Source organism: Phyllobates terribilis, unplaced genomic scaffold (genome assembly GCF_046119375.1).
Source record: "Phyllobates terribilis strain yellow unplaced genomic scaffold, ASM4611937v1 Scaffold_488__1_contigs__length_1352022, whole genome shotgun sequence".
NCBI classification, from domain to species: Eukaryota; Metazoa; Chordata; class Amphibia; order Anura; family Dendrobatidae; genus Phyllobates; species Phyllobates terribilis.
In genome coordinates this window covers 847276-874559 of record NW_027363248.1, presented here as the reverse complement: position 1 = coordinate 874559, position 27284 = coordinate 847276, and the positions used below count along the sequence as shown (strand labels likewise).

The 27284-nt window shown below is 44.4% G+C and overlaps 17 non-coding genes across 17 annotated transcripts; all 17 read left to right on the top strand.

The window, feature by feature from the left end:
* The first annotated feature begins 283 nt into the window (after positions 1–283).
* Positions 284–467, top strand: LOC141230004 (U2 spliceosomal RNA). The gene has a single exon (XR_012296611.1). It is a non-coding gene; the product is annotated as a U2 spliceosomal RNA (small nuclear RNA).
* A 1109-nt stretch (positions 468–1576) lies between these two features.
* LOC141229936 (U2 spliceosomal RNA) lies at positions 1577–1767 on the top strand. The gene has a single exon (XR_012296552.1). It is a non-coding gene; the product is annotated as a U2 spliceosomal RNA (small nuclear RNA).
* Positions 1768–2876: 1109 nt separating this feature from the next.
* LOC141229911 (U2 spliceosomal RNA) lies at positions 2877–3067 on the top strand. The gene has a single exon (XR_012296528.1). It is a non-coding gene; the product is annotated as a U2 spliceosomal RNA (small nuclear RNA).
* A 6149-nt stretch (positions 3068–9216) lies between these two features.
* LOC141229988 (U2 spliceosomal RNA) lies at positions 9217–9410 on the top strand. Its single transcript, XR_012296598.1, has one exon. It is a non-coding gene; the product is annotated as a U2 spliceosomal RNA (small nuclear RNA).
* Positions 9411–10519: 1109 nt separating this feature from the next.
* LOC141230031 (U2 spliceosomal RNA) lies at positions 10520–10710 on the top strand. Its single transcript, XR_012296622.1, has one exon. It is a non-coding gene; the product is annotated as a U2 spliceosomal RNA (small nuclear RNA).
* Positions 10711–11819: 1109 nt separating this feature from the next.
* On the top strand, positions 11820–12010 carry LOC141229929 (U2 spliceosomal RNA). Its single transcript, XR_012296546.1, has one exon. It is a non-coding gene; the product is annotated as a U2 spliceosomal RNA (small nuclear RNA).
* A 1109-nt stretch (positions 12011–13119) lies between these two features.
* On the top strand, positions 13120–13310 carry LOC141230029 (U2 spliceosomal RNA). The gene has a single exon (XR_012296620.1). It is a non-coding gene; the product is annotated as a U2 spliceosomal RNA (small nuclear RNA).
* Positions 13311–14419: 1109 nt separating this feature from the next.
* On the top strand, positions 14420–14610 carry LOC141230028 (U2 spliceosomal RNA). Its single transcript, XR_012296619.1, has one exon. It is a non-coding gene; the product is annotated as a U2 spliceosomal RNA (small nuclear RNA).
* Positions 14611–15719: 1109 nt separating this feature from the next.
* Positions 15720–15910, top strand: LOC141230027 (U2 spliceosomal RNA). The gene has a single exon (XR_012296618.1). It is a non-coding gene; the product is annotated as a U2 spliceosomal RNA (small nuclear RNA).
* A 1109-nt stretch (positions 15911–17019) lies between these two features.
* On the top strand, positions 17020–17210 carry LOC141230026 (U2 spliceosomal RNA). The gene has a single exon (XR_012296617.1). It is a non-coding gene; the product is annotated as a U2 spliceosomal RNA (small nuclear RNA).
* Positions 17211–18319: 1109 nt separating this feature from the next.
* Positions 18320–18510, top strand: LOC141230025 (U2 spliceosomal RNA). The gene has a single exon (XR_012296616.1). It is a non-coding gene; the product is annotated as a U2 spliceosomal RNA (small nuclear RNA).
* A 1109-nt stretch (positions 18511–19619) lies between these two features.
* LOC141230024 (U2 spliceosomal RNA) lies at positions 19620–19810 on the top strand. Its single transcript, XR_012296615.1, has one exon. It is a non-coding gene; the product is annotated as a U2 spliceosomal RNA (small nuclear RNA).
* Positions 19811–20919: 1109 nt separating this feature from the next.
* On the top strand, positions 20920–21110 carry LOC141230023 (U2 spliceosomal RNA). The gene has a single exon (XR_012296614.1). It is a non-coding gene; the product is annotated as a U2 spliceosomal RNA (small nuclear RNA).
* Positions 21111–22219: 1109 nt separating this feature from the next.
* LOC141230013 (U2 spliceosomal RNA) lies at positions 22220–22410 on the top strand. Its single transcript, XR_012296613.1, has one exon. It is a non-coding gene; the product is annotated as a U2 spliceosomal RNA (small nuclear RNA).
* Positions 22411–23519: 1109 nt separating this feature from the next.
* Positions 23520–23710, top strand: LOC141230001 (U2 spliceosomal RNA). Its single transcript, XR_012296609.1, has one exon. It is a non-coding gene; the product is annotated as a U2 spliceosomal RNA (small nuclear RNA).
* A 1118-nt stretch (positions 23711–24828) lies between these two features.
* Positions 24829–25019, top strand: LOC141229990 (U2 spliceosomal RNA). Its single transcript, XR_012296600.1, has one exon. It is a non-coding gene; the product is annotated as a U2 spliceosomal RNA (small nuclear RNA).
* A 1109-nt stretch (positions 25020–26128) lies between these two features.
* LOC141229978 (U2 spliceosomal RNA) lies at positions 26129–26319 on the top strand. Its single transcript, XR_012296589.1, has one exon. It is a non-coding gene; the product is annotated as a U2 spliceosomal RNA (small nuclear RNA).
* Positions 26320–27284: the final 965 nt, after the last annotated feature.

The window sequence follows — 27284 nt, the reverse complement described above, 5'->3', positions numbered from 1 at the left end:
ATTACAGTAAATGAATGTATTAGGATTATTCTTTCTAGGCTATTTTTGATTTACAAGATGGATAGTAGTAGCGGTGGTGGAACAGATGCCGAGGGAATATGGAAATTTAAAAAGTGGAGGCATATTGTAAAATTTCAGTGATCTTTTGGTTTATATTAATAAGATGTTCTTCTTTCTGTAATATTAGGTTACTTTATGCTTAATAAATATGGCCATGATGATGAGAAGTTTTTTTTGCAACAGTTTTGGTATATCCTACTGATTTGCTATAAAACTAACCTGAATGGTTTAAAAAAAAAAAAAAAAAAAAAAAATCTGGTCTTATCAGTTTAATATCTGATACGTCCCCTATCTGGGGACCATATATTAAATGGATTTTTAGAACAGGGAGATGGAAAAAGAGCTTGCTCTGTCCACTCCACGCATTGACCTGGTATTGCAGTATCTCCAGGACCGGTGCACCCCTTCTTTAATGCAGTTTCTAAAATCAGAAAGTATTGAATTCAATGTTTTTTGTTCATTTTGCTTGTTTGTCGGATTTTGGGATGGACTCTTTGGCTTTGCTTTTCTTCTCCTCATTGGATTTTTCATGTTCAAAGTTGCAGAAGCCAGATGACAAGCTCATTTTGGTTCAACTTCAGCAACTGTGCATTGCATTGCCATGTAATGTAACGCAATGCTATCTTTCTAGCTCTCCCTCTTTACTTCCTTTTGGATAAACAGACATATTAGGCAAGCATTTTGGAGCTTTCACCTAAATAACTACAGGTGGTGAGATAAGCTGCACAATATAATTGACCTTTCAGTATATTGTTGCACACACACCATCTATTTAGCAAATGCCCTTGTTATCAACAGCAGCCTTTTAAACTCACCTGAGCTAACAGGTATGTGCGCTGGTTACTCTGCTGCGCTTAAAATTTCTTTTTTGGTTTGCTACAATGCCTTTTCTGAAATGTTGTCTCCCTCTGCTGGAACACTGACTTCTTTCAATTAATGCCTGCAGACTATAAAAGAGAACCCAACCCAAAAAGTTTGGTTGATTAGTCTGTGGCATTCTGTTAAACTGTTGCTTATGGCGGTCTCTGTGAGCTTCTCAGCGACATTCAGCCAGCCAGGTATCCTGCCTGCAGTAGATGGAATGTGGCAATGGAACGCTGGCTGCGCGTGTCATAATAGGCTCTGAGCCTTTATATACCTGCGCACAGCAGCAGCCACCTTCAGTCTGCTGCTGGACAGCCAGCAGCAGCAGGAGAGGTAAGTAATCAGCAGCCCTCCTGCTAAGGGTAGACAGCTGCTCGTTCCACCCCACCCCCCGTCTTAATTGGTTCTCCTCCCTTCCAACGGTGTTGAGGCGGGTGGGAACAGCAGGGGGTGAGGGTGCTGTGTTTAAAGAGGTGAAGTTATGCAGATCTAAAACGCGTGGATTGCAGCAGCAGCAAGCCGAAAAGTGCAGGCATGTAAGGGATCTAGAGGTTGACAACATGTCTTCTTAACGGGAGTCCAGGAGCTCATCTCCACAAATGGACTCTTCAGGATCCTTGGGTGGCTCCGTAGTTCGAAACCAATTCTGGTTATCGCTTCTCGGCCTTTTGGCTAAGATCAAGTGTAGTATCTGTTCTTATCAGTTTGATATCTGATACGTCCCCTATCTGGGGACAATATATTAAATGGATTTTTAGAACAGGGAGATGGAAAAAGAGCTTGCTCTGTCCACTCCACGCATTGACCTAGTATTGCAGTATCTCCAGGACCGGTGCACCCCTTCTTTAATGCAGTTTCTAAAATCAGAAAGTATTGAATTCAATGTTTTTTGTTCATTTTGCTTGTTTGTCGGATTTTGGGATGGACTCTTTGGCTTTGCTTTTCTTCTCCTCATTGGATTTTTCATGTTCAAAGTTGCAGAAGCCAGATGACAAGCTCATTTTGGTTCAACTTCAGCAACTGTGCATTGCATTGCCATGTAATGTAACGCAATGCTATCTTTCTAGCTCTCCCTCTTTACTTCCTTTTGGATAAACAGACATATTAGGCAAGCATTTTGGAGCTTTCACCTAAATAACTACAGGTGGTGAGATAAGCTGCACAATATAATTGACCTTTCAGTATATTGTTGCACACACACCATCTATTTAGCAAATGCCCTTGTTATCAACAGCAGCCTTTTAAACTCACCTGAGCTAACAGGTATGTGCGCTGGTTACTCTGCTGCGCTTAAAATTTCTTTTTTGGTTTGCTACAATGCCTTTTCTGAAACGTTGTCTCCCTCTGCTGGAACACTGACTTCTTTCAATTAATGCCTGCAGACTATAAAAGAGAACCCAACCCAAAAAGTTTGGTTGATTAGTCTGTGGCATTCTGTTAAACTGTTGCTTATGGCGGTCTCTGTGAGCTTCTCAGCGACATTCAGCCAGCCAGGTATCCTGCCTGCAGTAGATGGAATGTGGCAATGGAACGCTGGCTGCGCGTGTCATAATAGGCTCTGAGCCTTTATATACCTGCGCACAGCAGCAGCCACCTTCAGTCTGCTGCTGGACAGCCACCAGCAGCAGGAGAGGTAAGTAATCAGCAGCCCTCCTGCTAAGGGTAGACAGCTGCTCGTTCCACCCCACCCCCCGCCTTAATTGGTTCTCCTCCCTTCCAACGGTGTTGAGGCGGGTGGGAACAGCAGGGGGTGAGGGTGCTGTGTTTAAAGAGGTGGAGTTATGCAGATCTAAAACGCGTGGATTGCAGCAGCAGCAAGCCGAAAAGTGCAGGCATGTAAGGGATCTAGAGGTTGACAACATGTCTTCTTAACGGGAGTCCAGGAGCTCATCTCCACAAATGGACTCTTCAGGATCCTTGGGTGGCTCCGTAGTTCGAAATCAATTCTGGTTATCGCTTCTCGGCCTTTTGGCTAAGATCAAGTGTAGTATCTGTTCTTATCAGTTTAATATCTGATACGTCCCCTATCTGGGGACCATATATTAAATGGATTTTTAGAACAGGGAGATGGAAAAAGAGCTTGCTCTGTCCACTCCACGCATTGACCTGGTATTCCAGTATCTCCAGGACCGGTGCACCCCTTCTTTAATGCAGTTTCTAAAATCAGAAAGTATTGAATTCAATGTTTTTTGTTCATTTTGCTTGTTTGTCGGATTTTGGGATGGACTCTTTGGCTTTGCTTTTCTTCTCCTCATTGGATTTTTCATGTTCAAAGTTGCAGAAGCCAGATGACAAGCTCATTTTGGTTCAACTTCAGCAACTGTGCATTGCATTGCCATGTAATGTAACGCAATGCTATCTTTCTAGCTCTCCCTCTTTACTTCCTTTTGGATAAACAGACATATTAGGCAAGCATTTTGGAGCTTTCACCTAAATAACTACAGGTGGTGAGATAAGCTGCACAATATAATTGACCTTTCAGTATATTGTTGCACACACACCATCTATTTAGCAAATGCCCTTTTTATCAACAGCAGCCTTTTAAACTCACCTGAGCTAACAGGTATGTGCGCTGGTTACTCTGCTGCGCTTAAAATTTCTTTTTTGGTTTGCTACAATGCCTTTTCTGAAACGTTGTCTCCCTCTGCTGGAACACTGACTTCTTTCAATTAATGCCTGCAGACTATAAAAGAGAACCCAACCCAAAAAGTTTGGTTGATTAGTCTGTGGCATTCTGTTAAACTGTTGCTTATGGCGGTCTCTGTGAGCTTCTCAGCGACATTCAGCCAGCCAGGTATCCTGCCTGCAGTAGATGGAATGTGGCAATGGAACGCTGGCTGCACGTGTCATAATAGGCTCTGAGCCTTTATATACCTGCGCACAGCAGCAGCCACCTTCAGTCTGCTGCTGGACAGCCAGCAGCAGCAGGAGAGGTAAGTAATCAGCAGCCCTCCTGCTAAGGGTAGACAGCTGCTCATTCCACCCCACCCCCCGCCTTAATTGGTTCTCCTCCCTTCCAACGATGTTGAGGCGGGTGGGAACAGCAGGGGGTGAGGGTCCTGTGTTTAAAGAGGTGGAGTTATGCAGATCTAAAACGCGTGGATTGCAGCAGCAGCAAGCCGAAAAGTGCAGGCATGTAAGGGATCTAGAGGTTGACAACATGTCTTCTTAACGGGAGTCCAGGAGCTCATCTCCACAAATGGACTTTTCAGGATCCTTGGGTGGCTCCGTAGTTTGAAACCAATTCTGGTTATCGCTTCTCGGCCTTTTGGCTGCGATCGTATGACTGTACCTTGATTGGTGCGAGTCTCCTGGAGGAATCCGGACCCTTTTGTGGAGGATTTTCTGCTTTTTCCTGTGGTATTCCATACCGACAGAATCCAAGATGTCTTTTGTGAAGAACACCATCCGTTTGTCCGTGGATCCATCTGACCAGAACAAGAACAACGTGGTTTTCATTGTCCAAGACATCGTTGAAGGCAAAGCTGGAGCAAGACGTTCTGAGATCTTCAGTGTCAACGAATTTTCACGTCAAGGTAATTATGACGTTACCTTTATGGACCAGGATGTTTGCCTTAATGTCTTTGAATGGCTCCGTGGTCACTCTAGTGACCCCTGCTTGGAAGGAGTTAGATGGGAACCTTTGTTTGGTCTGCAAGAAAAGGAGGTGACTGTGACTGTCTATAACCCTTTTACAGACCCTGAGCTGCTGGAGTGCTTCCTCTCTCGCTACTGTGAATATGTGCGGAAGGGAGTGAAGCAAGTCAATTGTCTAGGAATCTTTAACTGTCAGTATAAATTCCGTGTGAAATTGAAAAGGGATCCTGACAGTGTGGGGGGCTTTAGACACCCTCCATCAAATTTTTCCGTTGCAGGCCATAGAGGTTTCCTCTTTTACCCAGGCCAGCCCATGTTTTGCCGTAGATGCTTTTCTTTCGGACATACCATGGTAACATGCCTTAAAGGGCAGTGTTGCCGAAATTGCAGAAAGGAGGGGCATATGGCCAACCAGTGTCCAGAGGCCAAGTCCTGTGATGTCTGTGGGAGTAGTGATCACATGTATAAGGACTGTCCTATGAGTGCACCTAGACGTTCTGATAAAGAACAGAAGGAGGAAGAGCTGGAGAGGAGGCAGATGGCAAGCGCACTGAAAGTGCTGGAAAGATTGGAGAGGGAGGAGAGAGAGGGAAGGAGGCGGGAAACTGGTAGAGCCTCTCCCTCTACGGCGCCAGAGGAGGTGTCCCTGAGACCATGTTCTTCTTCTGCTGAAGAAATGAGGAAGAAGCGGAGGGAAGAAAAGGAGTTCTGGAGGGAAGTGGCAAAGGTGGAGAAAAAGGCAGTGTCTGCGAGAATATCTAGGAAAGTGGTGGAAGCAGAGCTGCCTGAGATGATGACTTTTGGAGAGGCAATGGACGCAACAGGATGTGAAGTGCAAATCTCGGAACCCGACAGTCCTGAACACCCTTCGGGTCCTGAAAACATTGAAGATTTTTCTTCGGAGGATGATAGGGGTGCAAAGAAGAGTCGTAGAGAGGATGGTGGGGGCAGTGATGATGCAGATTTTAGTGAGCCTCAGAGGAAGATCAGAACTGCCAGAATGAGGAGTGTGGCTGGTGAAGCCAGCGGGTCGGAAACCAGCTGTTCTGTTCTGATGGCGGAGGAGGACAGTGGTGGTGCTGGATAGTGTCACCATATAATATTGTAAATGTTTTTTCTTTTTGTCCTCTTGTGAGCTTTGGTTTAGGCCAAAGGCTATTTCTTTGTGTAATTGGTGAAGGAGTAGAAGTATTATGGGATTTACCATAGTGTCCCAAAACGTAAGAGTGTTTAAAAGTAAAGTAAGAAGAGCTGCTATTTTTGAGTTTTTAGCTATGCAAAATGCATCTATTTTTTGTTTACAAGAATGTGGGGTAGTGGATGGTGTGAAAGGGGATGAATGGTCTTATGGAGCGTCTGTGTGGTCGGGGAGTGCATGTAATAAGAATGATGGTGTGGGTATTTTGGTTAAAGGAAGGGAGGTTGTTTTGAGTGATTATTTGGTTATTGAGGTGGGGAGATGTATCCTTGCTAATTTTGTATACAAGAATGTAAAGTTTTGTGTTATTAATGTTTATGCGCCAGTTGAAAAAAATGAGCGCAAAAATTTATTTGAAAAAATTAAGCTTTTTGTTCCAGGAAGAATACCTGTGGTAATTGTGGGTGATATGAACTGTGATATGGGGAGAGTGAATGTGGATGTGTCTGGGAAAGCATTATTGGAGTTAGTGAATGATTTTGGGTTGTGTGATATGCAGCGCGTGTGTAACATGAATCCTTTGTTGAACACTTTCTTTTCTGAGAGTGGTAGGGTACAATCCAGATTGGATTATTGTTTTATTTCTAAAAATATGGTTTCTGTTAATTATAGGCAGGAAAACGTTCTTTTTTCAGATCATGTGTGTATGTTGTGTGAGTTGGATATAAAAGTTGATGGAGTGTTTGGGAGAGGATTGTGGAAGTTAAATGTTAAACTGTTAGAGAATGAAGATGTGAGAAAGGAGTATGAAAGGCGGTATGAAGAATGGTGTAAGCATAAAAATGAGTTTGGGAATGTTTGTGAGTGGTGGGACTGGGTGAAGAGACAAATAAAAATGTTCTTTAAAAATTTAGGATACAAGTATGCAGCAATTAAAAGAGAGAGTTTTGTTAAACTGAACGCGTGGTTGAGCGTTTTGTATAAGTTAAGGGAAGGAGGAGTTGAGGTGGAGGAGGATATTTTAGAGGTAAAAAAGGAGATTAGTGAGTTTTTGTTGGAGAGAGGGAGAAGCATAGTGTTTAGGGCAAAGATTGATAAGATGGAGCAGGATGAGAAATGTTCTCGGTTTTTCTTTAAAAAAGTTTTTGGAAAGAAACAGAGTATGAGCGTGGTGTATGGAGCAGATGGAAGTGAGGTGAGTGGAGAGGATATGTGTGAAGAGGTGGCTAAGTTTTATGAGGATCTGTATGCAGTGAAACAGAGGGATGAATGTTTGGAGAATGATGTTTTGAGTGTGTTAGAGAGTAAGTTGAGTGAAGCAGAAAGAGAGAGAGTGATGGGTGAGGTGACTGGTGATGAGGTATGGAAGGTTATGTGTAGTATGGCTTTGAATAAGACGCCGGGGGAGGATGGCCTCCCAGTAGAATTTTATCGTGTGATGTGGGGTGTGATTGGTAAGGACTTTGTGGATGTATGTAAGTATATGTGGGGAAACATGGAGGTGGCTGAGAGTATGCGTGCAGGTATGGTTGTGTTAATTCCTAAGAAAGGGGATTTGAAAAGTCTGAGGAATTGGAGGCCAATAACGTTACTTAATTGTGATTATAAAATCTATGCAAAACTTATGGCTAATAGGATGCGTGATGTGATAGAGAGTGTGATTGGGGATGAGCAGTGTTGTGCGGTACCTGGGAGGCGGATTCATGAGTGTGTGTGTATGTTAAGAGATTGTCTATGGGATTGCATGGGTCGTAAGAAGAGTGTATTTTTGTTAAGTTTGGATTTTGAAAAGGCTTATGATAGGTTGTCGCATGGTTTTTTGTTCAGAGTGTTGTTAAAAATGGGTTTTCCGGCTGATTTTGTTGGGCGAGTGAGAAGTTTGTATGCGGGTGTTTATAGCTGTGTTTTAATGAATGGGTATGTGGGTAGGAAAGTGAATGTGTTTTCGGGTGTGCGACAGGGGTGTCCTTTGTCCCCTGTAGCATTTATTTGTGCAATTGAGCCATTGTTGTGTATGCTGAGGAAAGATAAGGTAATTCGTGGTGTGCAAGTGCCGGGAGGTGGAGGAAAAGAATGGAAGGTGAGTGGTTATATGGATGACGTGTGTGTATTATGTGATTCTGAATGTTCGGTGAGGCGGGTGAAGTTGTTAGTGTCTATTTTTTGTGGTGCATCTGCGTTTAAAGTGAATTGGGAAAAGAGTGAGTGTAAGGGTTTTGGAGGCGGAAGTTTAAGTAGGGATGTAGGTGTGAATGTAGTGAATGGACCTATTAAAGTTTTGGGTGTGAAGTTTTCAGAGAGTTTGGATGGGAAAGAAAGTTGGGATGATGCGAAAGGAAAAGTTGAGCAGAAGTTGAATTTTTGGAAATTGAGGAGTTTATCCTTTTTTGGGAAGATTTTAATTGTTAAGAGTGTGGTGTTGCCAATATTTTTATATATTGCGGTAGTATTTCCACCAGGATATATGTGTATGAGAAGCTTGAATAGAATTTTATTTGTTTTTTTGTGGAACTCGAAAATGGAGAGAGCTAGGAGAGAAATTTTGGTTAAAAGAGTGGAAAAAGGTGGTTTGGGTTTTCCGAATTTGGACGTGTTTTTTGGTGTGAATATCGTTGTGTTTGTTTTGAAAGTGATTAGGGCGGATGGAAAGTTTTCATCTATGTGTAGGTATTTATTTGGAGCGTATTTGTTTCGTTTAAAGTGGCAAGAAAGGGATTTGCGATGTCCGATTGCTTTTGAGGTGCCTGTATGGTATGTGTGGGTTTATAAGTTTTCGGTGAGGTATGAACTGTGTGATGCAGATGTGAGATTGCTGGAGAATAAGAAGGCTGTGTATAGGATGATTGAATGTAGAGAGGTAGAATGTGGAATAAATATGGTTAGGGGTGGTGATGTGTAGAAGGTTTGGAAGAAAGTGCGGATGAGTGGTATGACCAACAAACAGAGTGAAGTTGTGTGGCAGTCTTTACATGGAGTATTACCTGTGAGAGAGTTTCAGAGGAATAGAGGTTTGGTGAGGAGTGAAATGTGTCCAAGAAATGGCTGTGGTGGAAGGGAAAGTGTGTTGCATGTTTTTTGGAATTGCCAGTATGCTAGAGATGTGATTGGGAGAATGGGGCCTTTGTGTAAAGAATTGTGTGGTGTGAATTTGTTGTCTTTTGAGTTGTTTATGTTTGGTTTGGGAATATGTGATGGGACGAAGGAAAGAGTCTTGTGGTTGATGCTTGCATGTATAAAGGAAGTGTTATGGGATGTGAGGAATGTGTATGTGTTTAAAAGGAAGGAAATTGCTGTAAAGGATAGTGTGAAGGTGATTTTGGGGAAGATGTATGTGTGTTTCCTATGGGACAAAAAGAGGAGAGGGGAAGTGGATGCGGAGGGAATATGGAAAGTTAAAAAGTGGAGATATATTGTTAGTACCTCTTGATTTTTGTTATTGTTGTTTTGAAATATGAAATAAATATTTCCGATGATGATGGGGACAGCAAATTGCGTATTGGATTTGACGCAGCTGTTTTGATGGAATTTTCCTTTGTCTGGTTTCCATAGACTGTGGAATTTCCTCGTCTGAGGAGAAAAAAAAAAAAAAAAAAAAAAATCTGTTCTTATCAGTTTAATATCTGATACGTCCCCTATCTGGGGACCATATATTAAATGGATTTTTAGAACAGGGAGATGGAAAAAGAGCTTGCTCTGTCCACTCCACGCATTGACCTGGTATTGCAGTATCTCCAGGACCGGTGCACCCCTTCTTTAATGCAGTTTCTAAAATCAGAAAGTATTGAATTCAATGTTTTTTGTTCATTTTGCTTGTTTGTCGGATTTTGGGATGGACTCTTTGGCTTTGCTTTTCTTCTCCTCATTGGATTTTTCATGTTCAAAGTTGCAGAAGCCAGATGACAAGCTCATTTTGGTTCAACTTCAGCAACTGTGCATTGCATTGCCATGTAATGTAACGCAATGCTATCTTTCTAGCTCTCCCTCTTTACTTCCTTTTGGATAAACAGACATATTAGGCAAGCATTTTGGAGCTTTCACCTAAATAACTACAGGTGGTGAGATAAGCTGCACAATATAATTGACCTTTCAGTATATTGTTGCACACACACCATCTATTTAGCAAATGCCCTTGTTATCAACAGCAGCCTTTTAAACTCACCTGAGCTAACAGGTATGTGCGCTGGTTACTCTGCTGCGCTTAAAATTTCTTTTTTGGTTTGCTACAATGCCTTTTCTGAAACGTTGTCTCCCTCTGCTGGAACACTGACTTCTTTCAATTAATGCCTGCAGACTATAAAAGAGAACCCAACCCAAAAAGTTTGGTTGATTAGTCTGTGGCATTCTGTTAAACTGTTGCTTATGGCGGTCTCTGTGAGCTTTTCAGCGACATTCAGCCAGCCAGGTATCCTGCCTGCAGTAGATGGAATGTGGCAATGGAACGCTGGCTGCGCGTGTCATAATAGGCTCTGAGCCTTTATATACCTGCGCACAGCAGCAGCCACCTTCAGTCTGCTGCTGGACAGCCAGCAGCAGCAGGAGAGGTAAGTAATCAGCAGCCCTCCTGCTAAGGGTAGACAGCTGCTCGTTCCACCCCACCCCCCGCCTTAATTGGTTCTCCTCCCTTCCAACGGTGTTGAGGCGGGTGGGAACAGCAGGGGGTGAGGGTGCTGTGTTTAAAGAGGTGGAGTTATGCAGATCTAAAACGCGTGGATTGCAGCAGCAGCAAGCCGAAAAGTGCAGGCATGTAAGGGATCTAGAGGTTGACAACATGTCTTCTTAACGGGAGTCCAGGAGCTCATCTCCACAAATGGACTCTTCAGGATCCTTGGGTGGCTCCGTAGTTCGAAACCAATTCTGGTTATCGCTTCTCGGCCTTTTGGCTAAGATCAAGTGTAGTATCTGTTCTTATCAGTTTAATATCTGATACGTCCCCTATCTGGGGACCATATATTAAATGGATTTTTAGAACAGGGAGATGGAAAAAGAGCTTGCTCTGTCCACTCCACGCATTGACCTGGTATTGCAGTATCTCCAGGACCGGTGCACCCCTTCTTTAATGCAGTTTCTAAAATCAGAAAGTATTGAATTCAATGTTTTTTGTTCATTTTGCTTGTTTGTCGGATTTTGGGATGGACTCTTTGGCTTTGCTTTTCTTCTCCTCATTGGATTTTTCATGTTCAAAGTTGCAGAAGCCAGATGACAAGCTCATTTTGGTTCAACTTCAGCAACTGTGCATTGCATTGCCATGTAATGTAACGCAATGCTATCTTTCTAGCTCTCCCTCTTTACTTCCTTTTGGATAAACAGACATATTAGGCAAGCATTTTGGAGCTTTCACCTAAATAACTACAGGTGGTGAGATAAGCTGCACAATATAATTGACCTTTCAGTATATTGTTGCACACACACCATCTATTTAGCAAATGCCCTTGTTATCAACAGCAGCCTTTTAAACTCACCTGAGCTAACAGGTATGTGCGCTGGTTACTCTGCTGCGCTTAAAATTTCTTTTTTGGTTTGCTACAATGCCTTTTCTGAAACGTTGTCTCCCTCTGCTGGAACACTGACTTCTTTCAATTAATGCCTGCAGACTAAAAAAGAGAACCCAACCCAAAAAGTTTGGTTGATTAGTCTGTAGCATTCTGTTAAACTGTTGCTTATGGCGGTCTCTGTGAGCTTCTCAGCGACATTCAGCCAGCCAGGTATCCTGCCTGCAGTAGATGGAATGTGGCAATGGAACGCTGGCTGCGCGTGTCATAATAGGCTCTGAGCCTTTATATACCTGCGCACAGCAGCAGCCACCTTCAGTCTGCTGCTGGACAGCCAGCAGCAGCAGGAGAGGTAAGTAATCAGCAGCCCTCCTGCTAAGGGTAGACAGCTGCTCGTTCCACCCCACCCCCCGCCTTAATTGGTTCTCCTCCCTTCCAACGGTGTTGAGGCGGGTGGGAACAGCAGGGGGTGAGGGTGCTGTGTTTAAAGAGGTGGAGTTATGCAGATCTAAAACGCGTGGATTGCAGCAGTAGCAAGCCGAAAAGTGCAGGCATGTAAGGGATCTAGAGGTTGACAACATGTCTTCTTAACGGGAGTCCAGGAGCTCATCTCCACAAATGGACTCTTCAGGATCCTTGGGTGGCTCCGTAGTTCGAAACCAATTCTGGTTATCGCTTCTCGGCCTTTTGGCTAAGATCAAGTGTAGTATCTGTTCTTATCAGTTTAATATCTGATACGTCCCCTATCTGGGGACCATATATTAAATGGATTTTTAGAACAGAGAGATGGAAAAAGAGCTTGCTCTGTCCACTCCACGCATTGACCTGGTATTGCAGTATCTCCAGGACCGGTGCACCCCTTCTTTAATGCAGTTTCTAAAATCAGAAAGTATTGAATTCAATGTTTTTTGTTCATTTTGCTTGTTTGTCGGATTTTGGGATGGACTCTTTGGCTTTGCTTTTCTTCTCCTCATTGGATTTTTCATGTTCAAAGTTGCAGAAGCCAGATGACAAGCTCATTTTGGTTCAACTTCAGCAACTGTGCATTGCATTGCCATGTAATGTAACGCAATGCTATCTTTCTAGCTCTCCCTCTTTACTTCCTTTTGGATAAACAGACATATTAGGCAAGCATTTTGGAGCTTTCACCTAAATAACTACAGGTGGTGAGATAAGCTGCACAATATAATTGACCTTTCAGTATATTGTTGCACACACACCATCTATTTAGCAAATGCCCTTGTTATCAACAGCAGCCTTTTAAACTCACCTGAGCTAACAGGTATGTGCGCTGGTTACTCTGCTGCGCTTAAAATTTCTTTTTTGGTTTGCTACAATGCCTTTTCTGAAACGTTGTCTCACTCCGCTGGAACACTGACTTCTTTCAATTAATGCCTGCAGACTATAAAAGAGAACCCAACCCAAAAAGTTTGGTTGATTAGTCTGTGGCATTCTGTTAAACTGTTGCTTATGGCGGTCTCTGTGAGCTTCTCAGCGACATTCAGCCAGCCAGGTATCCTGCCTGCAGTAGATGGAATGTGGCAATGGAACGCTGGCTGCGCGTGTCATAATAGGCTCTGAGCCTTTATATACCTGCGCACAGCAGCAGCCACCTTCAGTCTGCTGCTGGACAGCCAGCAGCAGCAGGAGAGGTAAGTAATCAGCAGCCCTCCTGCTAAGGGTAGACAGCTGCTCGTTCCACCCCACCCCCCGCCTTAATTGGTTCTCCTCCCTTCCAACGGTGTTGAGGCGGGTGGGAACAGCAGGGGGTGAGGGTGCTGTGTTTAAAGAGGTGGAGTTATGCAGATCTAAAACGCGTGGATTGCAGCAGCAGCAAGCCGAAAAGTGCAGGCATGTAAGGGATCTAGAGGTTGACAACATGTCTTCTTAACGGGAGTCCAGGAGCTCATCTCCACAAATGGACTCTTCAGGATCCTTGGGTGGCTCCGCAGTTCGAAACCAATTGTGGTTATCGCTTCTCGGCCTTTTGGCTAAGATCAAGTGTAGTATCTGTTCTTATCAGTTTAATATCTGATACGTCCCCTATCTGGGGACCATATATTAAATGGATTTTTAGAACAGGGAGATGGAAAAAGAGCTTGCTCTGTCCACTCCACGCATTGACCTGGTATTGCAGTATCTCCAGGACCGGTGCACCCCTTCTTTAATGCAGTTTCTAAAATCAGAAAGTATTGAATTCAATGTTTTTTGTTCATTTTGCTTGTTTGTCGGATTTTGGGATGGACTCTTTGGCTTTGCTTTTCTTCTCCTCATTGGATTTTTCATGTTCAAAGTTGCAGAAGCCAGATGACAAGCTCATTTTGGTTCAACTTCAGCAACTGTGCATTGCATTGCCATGTAATGTAACGCAATGCTATCTTTCTAGCTCTCCCTCTTTACTTCCTTTTGGATAAACAGACATATTAGGCAAGCATTTTGGAGCTTTCACCTAAATAACTACAGGTGGTGAGATAAGCTGCACAATATAATTGACCTTTCAGTATATTGTTGCACACACACCATCTATTTAGCAAATGCCCTTGTTATCAACAGCAGCCTTTTAAACTCACCTGAGCTAACAGGTATGTGCGCTGGTTACTCTGCTGCGCTTAAAATTTCTTTTTTGGTTTGCTACAATGCCTTTTCTGAAACGTTGTCTCCCTCTGCTGGAACACTGACTTCTTTCAATTAATGCCTGCAGACTATAAAAGAGAACCCAACCCAAAAAGTTTGGTTGATTAGTCTGTGGCATTCTGTTAAACTGTTGCTTATGGCGGTCTCTGTGAGCTTCTCAGCGACATTCAGCCAGCCAGGTATCCTGCCTGCAGTAGATGGAATGTGGCAATGGAACGCTGGCTGCGCGTGTCATAATAGGCTCTGAGCCTTTATATACCTGCGCACAGCAGCAGCCACCTTCAGTCTGCTGCTGGACAGCCAGCAGCAGCAGGAGAGGTAAGTAATCAGCAGCCCTCCTGCTAAGGGTAGACAGCTGCTCGTTCCACCCCACCCCCCGCCTTAATTGGTTCTCCTCCCTTCCAACGGTGTTGAGGCGGGTGGGAACAGCAGGGGGTGTGGGTGCTGTGTTTAAAGAGGTGGAGTTATGCAGATCTAAAACGCGTGGATTGCAGCAGCAGCAAGCCGAGAAGTGCAGGCATGTAAGGGATCTAGAGGTTGACAACATGTCTTCTTAACGGGAGTCCAGGAGCTCATCTCCACAAATGGACTCTTCAGGATCCTTGGGTGGCTCCGCAGTTCGAAACCAATTCTGGTTATCGCTTCTCGGCCTTTTGGCTAAGATCAAGTGTAGTATCTGTTCTTATCAGTTTAATATCTGATACGTCCCCTATCTGGGGACCATATATTAAATGGATTTTTAGAACAGGGAGATGGAAAAAGAGCTTGCTCTGTCCACTCCACGCATTGACCTGGTATTGCAGTATCTCCAGGACCGGTGCACCCCTTCTTTAATGCAGTTTCTAAAATCAGAAAGTATTGAATTCTATGTTTTTTGTTCATTTTGCTTGTTTGTCGGATTTTGGGATGGACTCTTTGGCTTTGCTTTTCTTCTCCTCATTGGATTTTTCATGTTCAAAGTTGCAGAAGCCAGATGACAAGCTCATTTTGGTTCAACTTCAGCAACTGTGCATTGCATTGCCATGTAATGTAACGCAATGCTATCTTTCTAGCTCTCCCTCTTTACTTCCTTTTGGATAAACAGACATATTAGGCAAGCATTTTGGAGCTTTCACCTAAATAACTACAGGTGGTGAGATAAGCTGCACAATATAATTGACCTTTCAGTATATTGTTGCACACACACCATCTATTTAGCAAATGCCCTTGTTATCAACAGCAGCCTTTTAAACTCACCTGAGCTAACAGGTATGTGCGCTGGTTACTGTGCTGCGCTTAAAATTTCTTTTTTGGTTTGCTACAATGCCTTTTCTGAAACGTTGTCTCCCTCTGCTGGAACACTGACTTCTTTCAATTAATGCCTGCAGACTATAAAAGAGAACCCAACCCAAAAAGTTTGGTTGATTAGTCTGTGGCATTCTGTTAAACTGTTGCTTATGGCGGTCTCTGTGAGCTTCTCAGCGACATTCAGCCAGCCAGGTATCCTGCCTGCAGTAGATGGAATGTGGCAATGGAACGCTGGCTGCGCGTGTCATAATAGGCTCTGAGCCTTTATATACCTGCGCACAGCAGCAGCCACCTTCAGTCTGCTGCTGGACAGCCAGCAGCAGCAGGAGAGGTAAGTAATCAGCAGCCCTCCTGCTAAGGGTAGACAGCTGCTCGTTCCACCCCACCCCCCGCCTTAATTGGTTCTCCTCCCTTCCAACGGTGTTGAGGCGGGTGGGAACAGCAGGGGGTGAGGGTGCTGTGTTTAAAGAGGTGGAGTTATGCAGATCTAAAACGCGTGGATTGCAGCAGCAGCAAGCCGAAAAGTGCAGGCATGTAAGGGATCTAGAGGTTGACAACATGTCTTCTTAACGGGAGTCCAGGAGCTCATCTCCACAAATGGACTCTTCAGGATCCTTGGGTGGCTCCGTAGTTCGAAACCAATTCTGGTTATCGCTTCTCGGCCTTTTGGCTAAGATCAAGTGTAGTATCTGTTCTTATCAGTTTAATATCTGATACGTCCCCTATCTGGGGACCATATATTAAATGGATTTTTAGAACAGGGAGATGGAAAAAGAGCTTGCTCTGTCCACTCCACGCATTGACCTGGTATTGCAGTATCTCCAGGACCGGTGCACCCCTTCTTTAATGCAGTTTCTAAAATCAGAAAGTATTGAATTCAATGTTTTTTGTTCATTTTGCTTGTTTGTCGGATTTTGGGATGGACTCTTTGGCTTTGCTTTTCTTCTCCTCATTGGATTTTTCATGTTCAAAGTTGCAGAAGCCAGATGACAAGCTCATTTTGGTTCAACTTCAGCAACTGTGCATTGCATTGCCATGTAATGTAACGCAATGCTATCTTTCTAGCTCTCCCTCTTTACTTCCTTTTGGATAAACAGACATATTAGGCAAGCATTTTGGAGCTTTCACCTAAATATCTACAGGTGGTGAGATAAGCTGCACAATATAATTGACCTTTCAGTATATTGTTGCACACACACCATCTATTTAGCAAATGCCCTTGTTATCAACAGCAGCCTTTTAAACTCACCTGAGCTAACAGGTATGTGCGCTGGTTACTCTGCTGCGCTTAAAATTTCTTTTTTGGTTTGCTACAATGCCTTTTCTGAAACGTTGTCTCCCTCTGCTGGAACACTGACTTCTTTGAATTAATGCCTGCAGACTATAAAAGAGAACCCAACCCAAAAAGTTTGGTTGATTAGTCTGTGGCATTCTGTTAAACTGTTGCTTATGGCGGTCTCTGTGAGCTTCTCAGTGACATTCAGCCAGCCAGGTATCCTGCCTGCAGTAGATGGAATGTGGCAATGGAACGCTGGCTGCGCATGTCATAATAGGCTCTGAGCCTTTATATACCTGCGCACAGCAGCAGCCACCTTCAGTCTGCTGCTGGACAGCCAGCAGCAGCAGGAGAGGTAAGTAATCAGCAGCCCTCCTGCTAAGGGTAGACAGCTTCTCGTTCCACCCCACCCCCCGCCTTAATTGGTTCTCCTCCCTTCCAACGGTGTTGAGGCAGGTGGGAACAGCAGGGGGTGAGGGTGCTGTGTTTAAAGAGGTGGAGTTATGCAGATCTAAAACGCGTGGATTGCAGCAGCAGCAAGCCGAAAAGTGCAGGCATGTAAGGGATCTAGAGGTTGACAACATGTCTTCTTAACGGGAGTCCAGGAGCTCATCTCCACAAATGGACTCTTCAGGATCCTTGGGTGGCTCCGCAGTTCGAAACCAATTCTGGTTATCGCTTCTCGGCCTTTTGGCTAAGATCAAGTGTAGTATCTGTTCTTATCAGTTTAATATCTGATACGTCCCCTATCTGGGGACCATATATTAAATGGATTTTTAGAACAGGGAGATGGAAAAAGAGCTTGCTCTGTCCACTCCACGCATTGACCTGGTATTGCAGTATCTCCAGGACCGGTGCACCCCTTCTTTAATGCAGTTTCTAAAATCAGAAAGTATTGAATTCAATGTTTTTTGTTCATTTTGCTTGTTTGTCGGATTTTGGGATGGACTCTTTGGCTTTGCTTTTCTTCTCCTCATTGGATTTTTCATGTTCAAAGTTGCAGAAGCCAGATGACAAGCTCATTTTGGTTCAACTTCAGCAACTGTGCATTGCATTGCCATGTAATGTAACGCAATGCTATCTTTCTAGCTCTCCCTCTTTACTTCCTTTTGGATAAACAGACATATTAGGCAAGCATTTTGGAGCTTTCACCTAAATATCTACAGGTGGTGAGATAAGCTGCACAATATAATTGACCTTTCAGTATATTGTTGCACACACACCATCTATTTAGCAAATGCCCTTGTTATCAACAGCAGCCTTTTAAACTCACCTGAGCTAACAGGTATGTGCGCTGGTTACTCTGCTGCGCTTAAAATTTCTTTTTTGGTTTGCTACAATGCCTTTTCTGAAACGTTGTCTCCCTCTGCTGGAACACTGACTTCTTTCAATTAATGCCTGCAGACTATAAAAGAGAACCCAACCCAAAAAGTTTGGTTGATTAGTCTGTGGCATTCTGTTAAACTGTTGCTTATGGCGGTCTCTGTGAGCTTCTCAGTGACATTCAGCCAGCCAGGTATCCTGCCTGCAGTAGATGGAATGTGGCAATGGAACGCTGGCTGCGCATGTCATAATAGGCTCTGAGCCTTTATATACCTGCGCACAGCAGCAGCCACCTTCAGTCTGCTGCTGGACAGCCAGCAGCAGCAGGAGAGGTAAGTAATCAGCAGCCCTCCTGCTAAGGGTAGACAGCTTCTCGTTCCACCCCACCCCCCGCCTTAATTGGTTCTCCTCCCTTCCAACGGTGTTGAGGCAGGTGGGAACAGCAGGGGGTGAGGGTGCTGTGTTTAAAGAGGTGGAGTTATGCAGATCTAAAACGCGTGGATTGCAGCAGCAGCAAGCCGAAAAGTGCAGGCATGTAAGGGATCTAGAGGTTGACAACATGTCTTCTTAACGGGAGTCCAGGAGCTCATCTCCACAAATGGACTCTTCAGGATCCTTGGGTGGCTCCGCAGTTCGAAACCAATTCTGGTTATCGCTTCTCGGCCTTTTGGCTAAGATCAAGTGTAGTATCTGTTCTTATCAGTTTAATATCTGATACGTCCCCTATCTGGGGACCATATATTAAATGGATTTTTAGAACAGGGAGATGGAAAAAGAGCTTGCTCTGTCCACTCCACGCATTGACCTGGTATTGCAGTATCTCCAGGACCGGTGCACCCCTTCTTTAATGCAGTTTCTAAAATCAGAAAGTATTGAATTCAATGTTTTTTGTTCATTTTGCTTGTTTGTCGGATTTTGGGATGGACTCTTTGGCTTTGCTTTTCTTCTCCTCATTGGATTTTTCATGTTCAAAGTTGCAGAAGCCAGATGACAAGCTCATTTTGGTTCAACTTCAGCAACTGTGCATTGCATTGCCATGTAATGTAACGCAATGCTATCTTTCTAGCTCTCCCTCTTTACTTCCTTTTGGATAAACAGACATATTAGGCAAGCATTTTGGAGCTTTCACCTAAATAACTACAGGTGGTGAGATAAGCTGCACAATATAATTGACCTTTCAGTATATTGTTGCACACACACCATCTATTTAGCAAATGCCCTTGTTATCAACAGCAGCCTTTTAAACTCACCTGAGCTAACAGGTATGTGCGCTGGTTACTCTGCTGCGCTTAAAATTTCTTTTTTGGTTTGCTACAATGCCTTTTCTGAAACGTTGTCTCCCTCTGCTGGAACACTGACTTCTTTCAATTAATGCCTGCAGACTATAAAAGAGAACCCAACCCAAAAAGTTTGGTTGATTAGTCTGTGGCATTCTGTTAAACTGTTGCTTATGGCGGTCTCTGTGAGCTTCTCAGTGACATTCAGCCAGCCAGGTATCCTGCCTGCAGTAGATGGAATGTGGCAATGGAACGCTGGCTGCGCATGTCATAATAGGCTCTGAGCCTTTATATACCTGCGCACAGCAGCAGCCACCTTCAGTCTGCTGCTGGACAGCCAGCAGCAGCAGGAGAGGTAAGTAATCAGCAGCCCTCCTGCTAAGGGTAGACAGCTTCTCGTTCCACCCCACCCCCCGCCTTAATTGGTTCTCCTCCCTTCCAACGGTGTTGAGGCAGGTGGGAACAGCAGGGGGTGAGGGTGCTGTGTTTAAAGAGGTGGAGTTATGCAGATCTAAAACGCGTGGATTGCAGCAGCAGCAAGCCGAAAAGTGCAGGCATGTAAGGGATCTAGAGGTTGACAACATGTCTTCTTAACGGGAGTCCAGGAGCTCATCTCCACAAATGGACTCTTCAGGATCCTTGGGTGGCTCCGCAGTTCGAAACCAATTCTGGTTATCGCTTCTCGGCCTTTTGGCTAAGATCAAGTGTAGTATCTGTTCTTATCAGTTTAATATCTGATACGTCCCCTATCTGGGGACCATATATTAAATGGATTTTTAGAACAGGGAGATGGAAAAAGAGCTTGCTCTGTCCACTCCACGCATTGACCTGGTATTGCAGTATCTCCAGGACCGGTGCACCCCTTCTTTAATGCAGTTTCTAAAATCAGAAAGTATTGAATTCTATGTTTTTTGTTCATTTTGCTTGTTTGTCGGATTTTGGGATGGACTCTTTGGCTTTGCTTTTCTTCTCCTCATTGGATTTTTCATGTTCAAAGTTGCAGAAGCCAGATGACAAGCTCATTTTGGTTCAACTTCAGCAACTGTGCATTGCATTGCCATGTAATGTAACGCAATGCTATCTTTCTAGCTCTCCCTCTTTACTTCCTTTTGGATAAACAGACATATTAGGCAAGCATTTTGGAGCTTTCACCTAAATAACTACAGGTGGTGAGATAAGCTGCACAATATAATTGACCTTTCAGTATATTGTTGCACACACACCATCTATTTAGCAAATGCCCTTGTTATCAACAGCAGCCTTTTAAACTCACCTGAGCTAACAGGTATGTGCGCTGGTTACTCTGCTGCGCTTAAAATTTCTTTTTTGGTTTGCTACAATGCCTTTTCTGAAACGTTGTCTCCCTCTGCTGGAACACTGACTTCTTTCAATTAATGCCTGCAGACTATAAAAGAGAACCCAACCCAAAAAGTTTGGTTGATTAGTCTGTGGCATTCTGTTAAACTGTTGCTTATGGCGGTCTCTGTGAGCTTCTCAGCGACATTCAGCCAGCCAGGTATCCTGCCTGCAGTAGATGGAATGTGGCAATGGAACGCTGGCTGCGCGTGTCATAATAGGCTCTGAGCCTTTATATACCTGCGCACAGCAGCAGCCACCTTCAGTCTGCTGCTGGACAGCCAGCAGCAGCAGGAGAGGTAAGTAATCAGCAGCCCTCCTGCTAAGGGTAGACAGCTGCTCGTTCCACCCCACCCCCCGCCTTAATTGGTTCTCCTCCCTTCCAACGGTGTTGAGGCGGGTGGGAACAGCAGGGGGTGAGGGTGCTGTGTTTAAAGAGGTGGAGTTATGCAGATCTAAAACGCGTGGATTGCAGCAGCAGCAAGCCGAAAAGTGCAGGCATGTAAGGGATCTAGAGGTTGACAACATGTCTTCTTAACGGGAGTCCAGGAGCTCATCTCCACAAATGGACTCTTCAGGATCCTTGGGTGGCTCCGTAGTTCGAAACCAATTCTGGTTATCGCTTCTCGGCCTTTTGGCTAAGATCAAGTGTAGTATCTGTTCTTATCAGTTTAATATCTGATACGTCCCCTATCTGGGGACCATATATTAAATGGATTTTTAGAACAGGGAGATGGAAAAAGAGCTTGCTCTGTCCACTCCACGCATTGACCTGGTATTGCAGTATCTCCAGGACCGGTGCACCCCTTCTTTAATGCAGTTTCTAAAATCAGAAAGTATTGAATTCAATGTTTTTTGTTCATTTTGCTTGTTTGTCGGATTTTGGGATGGACTCTTTGGCTTTGCTTTTCTTCTCCTCATTGGATTTTTCATGTTCAAAGTTGCAGAAGCCAGATGACAAGCTCATTTTGGTTCAACTTCAGCAACTGTGCATTGCATTGCCATGTAATGTAACGCAATGCTATCTTTCTAGCTCTCCCTCTTTACTTCCTTTTGGATAAACAGACATATTAGGCAAGCATTTTGGAGCTTTCACCTAAATATCTACAGGTGGTGAGATAAGCTGCACAATATAATTGACCTTTCAGTATATTGTTGCACACACACCATCTATTTAGCAAATGCCCTTGTTATCAACAGCAGCCTTTTAAACTCACCTGAGCTAACAGGTATGTGCGCTGGTTACTCTGCTGCGCTTAAAATTTCTTTTTTGGTTTGCTACAATGCCTTTTCTGAAACGTTGTCTCCCTCTGCTGGAACACTGACTTCTTTCAATTAATGCCTGCAGACTATAAAAGAGAACCCAACCCAAAAAGTTTGGTTGATTAGTCTGTGGCATTCTGTTAAACTGTTGCTTATGGCGGTCTCTGTGAGCTTCTCAGTGACATTCAGCCAGCCAGGTATCCTGCCTGCAGTAGATGGAATGTGGCAATGGAACGCTGGCTGCGCATGTCATAATAGGCTCTGAGCCTTTATATACCTGCGCACAGCAGCAGCCACCTTCAGTCTGCTGCTGGACAGCCAGCAGCAGCAGGAGAGGTAAGTAATCAGCAGCCCTCCTGCTAAGGGTAGACAGCTTCTCGTTCCACCCCACCCCCCGCCTTAATTGGTTCTCCTCCCTTCCAACGGTGTTGAGGCAGGTGGGAACAGCAGGGGGTGAGGGTGCTGTGTTTAAAGAGGTGGAGTTATGCAGATCTAAAACGCGTGGATTGCAGCAGCAGCAAGCCGAAAAGTGCAGGCATGTAAGGGATCTAGAGGTTGACAACATGTCTTCTTAACGGGAGTCCAGGAGCTCATCTCCACAAATGGACTCTTCAGGATCCTTGGGTGGCTCCGCAGTTCGAAACCAATTCTGGTTATCGCTTCTCGGCCTTTTGGCTAAGATCAAGTGTAGTATCTGTTCTTATCAGTTTAATATCTGATACGTCCCCTATCTGGGGACCATATATTAAATGGATTTTTAGAACAGGGAGATGGAAAAAGAGCTTGCTCTGTCCACTCCACGCATTGACCTGGTATTGCAGTATCTCCAGGACCGGTGCACCCCTTCTTTAATGCAGTTTCTAAAATCAGAAAGTATTGAATTCAATGTTTTTTGTTCATTTTGCTTGTTTGTCGGATTTTGGGATGGACTCTTTGGCTTTGCTTTTCTTCTCCTCATTGGATTTTTCATGTTCAAAGTTGCAGAAGCCAGATGACAAGCTCATTTTGGTTCAACTTCAGCAACTGTGCATTGCATTGCCATGTAATGTAACGCAATGCTATCTTTCTAGCTCTCCCTCTTTACTTCCTTTTGGATAAACAGACATATTAGGCAAGCATTTTGGAGCTTTCACCTAAATATCTACAGGTGGTGAGATAAGCTGCACAATATAATTGACCTTTCAGTATATTGTTGCACACACACCATCTATTTAGCAAATGCCCTTGTTATCAACAGCAGCCTTTTAAACTCACCTGAGCTAACAGGTATGTGCGCTGGTTACTCTGCTGCGCTTAAAATTTCTTTTTTGGTTTGCTACAATGCCTTTTCTGAAACGTTGTCTCCCTCTGCTGGAACACTGACTTCTTTCAATTAATGCCTGCAGACTATAAAAGAGAACCCAACCCAAAAAGTTTGGTTGATTAGTCTGTGGCATTCTGTTAAACTGTTGCTTATGGCGGTCTCTGTGAGCTTCTCAGTGACATTCAGCCAGCCAGGTATCCTGCCTGCAGTAGATGGAATGTGGCAATGGAACGCTGGCTGTGCATGTCATAATAGGCTCTGAGCCTTTATATACCTGCGCACAGCAGCAGCCACCTTCAGTCTGCTGCTGGACAGCCAGCAGCAGCAGGAGAGGTAAGTAATCAGCAGCCCTCCTGCTAAGGGTAGACAGCTTCTCGTTCCACCCCACCCCCCGCCTTAATTGGTTCTCCTCCCTTCCAACGGTGTTGAGGCAGGTGGGAACAGCAGGGGGTGAGGGTGCTGTGTTTAAAGAGGTGGAGTTATGCAGATCTAAAACGCGTGGATTGCAGCAGCAGCAAGCCGAAAAGTGCAGGCATGTAAGGGATCTAGAGGTTGACAACATGTCTTCTTAACGGGAGTCCAGGAGCTCATCTCCACAAATGGACTCTTCAGGATCCTTGGGTGGCTCCGCAGTTCGAAACCAATTCTGGTTATCGCTTCTCGGCCTTTTGGCTAAGATCAAGTGTAGTATCTGTTCTTATCAGTTTAATATCTGATACGTCCCCTATCTGGGGACCATATATTAAATGGATTTTTAGAACAGGGAGATGGAAAAAGAGCTTGCTCTGTCCACTCCACGCATTGACCTGGTATTGCAGTATCTCCAGGACCGGTGCACCCCTTCTTTAATGCAGTTTCTAAAATCAGAAAGAATTGAATTCAATGTTTTTTGTTCATTTTGCTTGTTTGTCGGATTTTGGGATGGACTCTTTGGCTTTGCTTTTCTTCTCCTCATTGGATTTTTCATGTTCAAAGTTGCAGAAGCCAGATGACAAGCTCATTTTGGTTCAACTTCAGCAACTGTGCATTGCATTGCCATGTAATGTAATGAAATGCTATCTTTCTAGCTCTCCCTTTTTACTTCCTTTTGGATAAACAGACATATTAGGCAAGCATTTTGGAGCTTTCACCTAAATAACTACAGGTGGTGAGATAAGCTGCACAATATAATTGACCTTTCAGTATATTGTTGCACACACACCATCTATTTAGCAAATGCCCTTGTTATCAACAGCAGCCTTTTAAACTCACCTGAGCTAACAGGTATGTGCGCTGGTTACTCTGCTGCGCTTAAAATTTCTTTTTTGGTTTGCTACAATGCCTTTTCTGAAACGTTGTCTCCCTCTGCTGGAACACTGACTTCTTTCATTTAATGCCTGCAGACTATAAAAGAGAACCCAACCCAAAAAGTTTGGTTGATTAGTCTGTGGCATTCTGTTAAACTGTTGCTTATGGCGGTCTCTGTGAGCTTCTCAGCGACATTCAGCCAGCCAGGTATCCTGCCTGCAGTAGATGGAATGTGGCAATGGAACGCTGGCTGCGCATGTCATAATAGGCTCTGAGCCTTTCTATACCTGTGCACAGCAGCAGCCACCTTCAGTCTGCTGCTGGACAGCCAGCAGCAGCAGCAGCAGCAGGAGAGGTATGTAATCAGCAGCCCTCCTGCTAAGGGTAGACAGCTGCTCGTTCCACCCAACCCCCCGCCTTAATTGGTTCTCCTCCCTTCCAACGGTGTTGAGGCGGGTGGGAACAGCAGGGGGTGAAGGTGCTGTGTTTAAAGAGGTGGAGTTATGCAGATCTAAAACGCGTGGATTGCAGCAGCAGCAAGCCGAAAAGTGCAGGCATGTAAGGGATCTAGAGGTTGACAACATGTCTTCTTAACGGGAGTCCAGGAGCTCATCTCCACAAATGGACTTTTCAGGATCCTTGGGTGGCTCCGTAGTTTGAAACCAATTCTGGTTATCGCTTCTCGGCCTTTTGGCTAAGATCAAGTGTAGTATCTGTTCTTATCAGTTTAATATCTGATACGTCCCCTATCTGGGGACCATATATTAAATGGATTTTTAGAACAGGGAGATGGAAAAAGAGCTTGCTCTGTCCACTCCACGCATTGACCTGGTATTGCAGTATCTCCAGGACCGGTGCACCCCTTCTTTAATGCAGTTTCTAAAATCAGAAAGAATTGAATTCAATGTTTTTTGTTCATTTTGCTTGTTTGTCGGATTTTGGGATGGACTCTTTGGCTTTGCTTTTCTTCTCCTCATTGCATTTTTCATGTTCAAAGTTGCAGAAGCCAGATTACAAGCTCATTTTGGTTCAACTTCAGCAACCGTGCATTGCATTGCCATGTAATGCAATGAAATGCTATCTTTCTAGCTCTCCCTTTTTACTTCCTTTTGGATAAACAGACATATTAGGCAAGCATTTTGGAGCTTTCACCTAAATAACTACAGGTGGTGAGATAAGCTGCACAATATAATTGACCTTTCAGTATATTGTTGCACACACACCATCTATTTAGCAAATGCCCTTGTTATCAACAGCAGCCTTTTAAACTCACCTGAGCTAACAGGTATGTGCGCTGGTTACTCTGCTGCGCTTAAAATTTCTTTTTTGGTTTGCTACAATGCCTTTTCTGAAACGTTGTCTCCCTCTGCTGGAACACTGACTTCTTTCATTTAATGCCTGCAGACTATAAAAGAGAACCCAACCCAAAAAGTTTGGTTGATTAGTCTGTGGCATTCTGTTAAACTGTTGCTTATGGCGGTCTCTGTGAGCTTCTCAGCGACATTCAGCCAGCCAGGTATCCTGCCTGCAGTAGATGGAATGTGGCAATGGAACGCTGGCTGCGCGTGTCATAATAGGCTCTGAGCCTTTATATACCTGCGCACAGCAGCAGCCACCTTCAGTCTGCTGCTGGACAGCCAGCAGCAGCAGGAGAGGTAAGTAATCAGCAGCCCTCCTGCTAAGGGTAGACAGCTTCTCGTTCCACCCCACCCCCCGCCTTAATTGGTTCTCCTCCCTTCCAACGGTGTTGAGGCAGGTGGGAACAGCAGGGGGTGAGGGTGCTGTGTTTAAAGAGGTGGAGTTATGCAGATCTAAAACGCGTGGATTGCAGCAGCAGCAAGCCGAAAAGTGCAGGCATGTAAGGGATCTAGAGGTTGACAACATGTCTTCTTAACGGGAGTCCAGGAGCTCATCTCCACAAATGGACTCTTCAGGATCCTTGGGTGGCTCCGCAGTTCGAAACCAATTCTGGTTATCGCTTCTCGGCCTTTTGGCTAAGATCAAGTGTAGTATCTGTTCTTATCAGTTTAATATCTGATACGTCCCCTATCTGGGGACCATATATTAAATGGATTTTTAGAACAGGGAGATGGAAAAAGAGCTTGCTCTGTCCACTCCACGCATTGACCTGGTATTGCAGTATCTCCAGGACCGGTGCACCCCTTCTTTAATGCAGTTTCTAAAATCAGAAAGTATTGAATTCAATGTTTTTTGTTCATTTTGCTTGTTTGTCGGATTTTGGGATGGACTCTTTGGCTTTGCTTTTCTTCTCCTCATTGGATTTTTCATGTTCAAAGTTGCAGAAGCCAGATGACAAGCTCATTTTGGTTCAACTTCAGCAACTGTGCATTGCATTGCCATGTAATGTAACGCAATGCTATCTTTCTAGCTCTCCCTCTTTACTTCCTTTTGGATAAACAGACATATTAGGCAAGCATTTTGGAGCTTTCACCTAAATAACTACAGGTGGTGAGATAAGCTGCACAATATAATTGACCTTTCAGTATATTGTTGCACACACACCATCTATTTAGCAAATGCCCTTGTTATCAACAGCAGCCTTTTAAACTCACCTGAGCTAACAGGTATGTGCGCTGGTTACTCTGCTGCGCTTAAAATTTCTTTTTTGGTTTGCTACAATGCCTTTTCTGAAACGTTGTCTCCCTCTGCTGGAACACTGACTTCTTTCAATTAATGCCTGCAGACTATAAAAGAGAACCCAACCCAAAAAGTTTGGTTGATTAGTCTGTGGCATTCTGTTAAACTGTTGCTTATGGCGGTCTCTGTGAGCTTCTCAGCGACATTCAGCCAGCCAGGTATCCTGCCTGCAGTAGATGGAATGTGGCAATGGAACGCTGGCTGCGCGTGTCATAATAGGCTCTGAGCCTTTATATACCTGCGCACAGCAGTAGCCACCTTCAGTCTGCTGCTGGACAGCCAGCAGCAGCAGGAGAGGTAAGTAATCAGCAGCCCTCCTGCTAAGGGTAGACAGCTGCTCGTTCCACCCCACCCCCCGCCTTAATTGGTTCTCCTCCCTTCCAACGGTGTTGAGGCGGGTGGGAACAGCAGGGGGTGAGGGTGCTGTGTTTAAAGAGGTGGAGTTATGCAGATCTAAAACGCGTGGATTGCA